Source organism: Pseudophryne corroboree, chromosome 7 (genome assembly GCF_028390025.1).
Source record: "Pseudophryne corroboree isolate aPseCor3 chromosome 7, aPseCor3.hap2, whole genome shotgun sequence".
Lineage (NCBI taxonomy): Eukaryota > Metazoa > Chordata > Amphibia > Anura > Myobatrachidae > Pseudophryne > Pseudophryne corroboree.
In genome coordinates this window covers 162,958,000-162,960,379 of record NC_086450.1, presented here as the reverse complement: position 1 = coordinate 162,960,379, position 2,380 = coordinate 162,958,000, and the positions used below count along the sequence as shown (strand labels likewise).

General features: G+C 39.7%; 1 pseudogene; it reads left to right on the top strand.

Moving 5' to 3' along the window:
- Window positions 1–685: 685 nt before the first annotated feature.
- On the top strand, window positions 686–804 carry LOC134946203 (5S ribosomal RNA; annotated as a pseudogene).
- Window positions 805–2,380: the final 1,576 nt, after the last annotated feature.

Sequence of the window (2,380 nt, the reverse complement as noted above, 5' to 3'; positions counted from 1 at the left end):
AAGGACCATCTTGCACCCAGCCTATTGAGGGAGAAGTCTACCAAGAGCTCCATAATGCCTAAATGTGTGGGTTCCTTCAAATGCGGGAAATGCAATGTATGCAAATTCCTACATCCGAATCGGAAAACCTTCAGCGACATGGAAGACAAGGAACTCTACACCATCAAGGAATTCATGAACTGCAATACCGTGTCTGTCATCTATTTATTAGAATGTCCTTGCAAAAAGAAATATGTGGGCAAGACCAAAAGACCATTAAAGAAGAGGATCCAGGAACACATAAGAAATATAAAGAACAAAGTGGAGAGCCATACTGTTTCCAGACATTTCACATCGCACCATAATTCCAACCCAGAGGACCTCACATTTAAAGCGATTGAACTTGTGCGTCTGGGAGAGAGAGGAGGTGACCTTGCGAACAAACTCTCAAGAAGGGAGATGTACTGGATTTTCCAGCTTCAGACCCTGCAACCCGTGGGTCTGAACGAGAGCTATGAAATCGCACCCTTCCTGTGAGGTGCTGTATCCTCCTTACACCATACTTGTCACATTGATCCTATTTGCACATCCCTCCTCACCTCTCACTCCCTGTCGATTTCTGTGTTACACCATTAAAGTTTATTAACATATCAGGATTCATGTGTTTATGTGCGATTGGGTCCTGGCAATAAGATGTTTATCTCTCAAGTACAGTCAAACCACACTGGTACGCCCAATCTCGTTCGATCTTGGAAGCTAAGCAGTGTTTGGGCCTGATCAGTACCAGGGAGGGGGACTGCCTGGGAATATCAGGTACTGTAAGGACTGACAAATAACGTTGAGCTAGCCAGTGACCTAATCAATACCATAAGGTACTATTCATTATATCCTGCAGGATTCACAATCTAGGTCTTAATAAAGTATCCAAAATATCACCAGCACACTGTATACTAACCGCCCACAAAATATATACGGATTGATCTCACCACGTTTGCTCCACTTACTGTGAGACAGCGAATATCTGCAACTTTTCCTCTCCCACCTGAAATTCCTGAAACCCACTATTGCCTAATGCCACATTCCGCACGCACTATACACTCCATGTGTGCCTTTTCTCCCTATTTACTTTGTGTACACATATTTATATTTATAATTATATTTATATATTTATATATTTATATTTATACATAAATAATCTAACTTATTTTTTCATTTATTATCTTTTTAATATTGGATCTCAGCTTGTTTTATCTGCTATATATATATATATTTTTATAAACATCCTTGTAAGAACCAGTGCATAGCTTTCACTATTTTCTTCTCTGCTTGTTACATGGTCCTGTTTCCATGGATACCGATGCAATGTGAATCTGGGTCTCCAAGGACTCCTTAAAGATGGCCACCTCTTTTGCCTGTGTTTCCTATGGAGATTGTCACCAATAACATGGCCGCCGCATTACCTATTACCAAGGGACATATAGAATACGGAGACCTGGACCAGAACTGAAACTAACTAAAGAGACTGCAGGCACTTGCGCAATGAACGGCTGGCGCCGCCGGCGCATGCGCACTAACGCAACCGGAAGTGGGGCGGAAATGCCCGGAGTCACGTGACGCGTCCCCTCCGTCACCGGAAGTGTGGCGGAAGTGCCGCAAATCAACATTAAAACACATTTCTGGACGTTCTGAGCGCTATTACAGTTCTAAAAACAATCGTTTTTTATGTCTTCACCATTATGTTACCCTCTCTAGCCTTAGGCTATGTCCCAAATAAGTGTCTTTGATGTTCTGTGTAGCACATACTTTAATTACATCACATGACTAATTATGACATCACCAACCCTGAGTCAGTCCATCAGGGGTATAAATAGGCGTAGTATCTCATTCTGTCCTCACCCTTTGAAGAAGTCAGTTGTGACGAAACGCGTTGGGCTCCCTGTGGTGACTCGCTTGCCTATTTTTAAAAAGCTAAGTTAGAAGTCCTTACTTTTTACTAAGACCTTTATATTCGTAAGATTTTATTAATATATTTTTATGTTTTAACCCATTTTTATGTGATAATTAAAGCTTGTTTGTACCATTATATAGTTTTTTGGCTTTTAAATCTATCTTTTAACTATTGCGTTTTAAACAACACCAGTCGCCGGTACCCTTATTCCCCCATTTTTTTTTTATATATATATATATATATATATATAGGTTGAGTATCCCATATCCAAATATTCCGAAATACGAAATATTCCGAAATACGGACTTTTTTGAGTGAGACTGAGATAGTGAAACCTTTGTTTTTTGATGGCTCAGTGTACACAAACTTTGTTTTAATGCTCAAAGTTATTAAAAATATTGTATTAAATGAACTTCAGACTGTGTGTATAAGGTGTGTATGAAACATAAATGA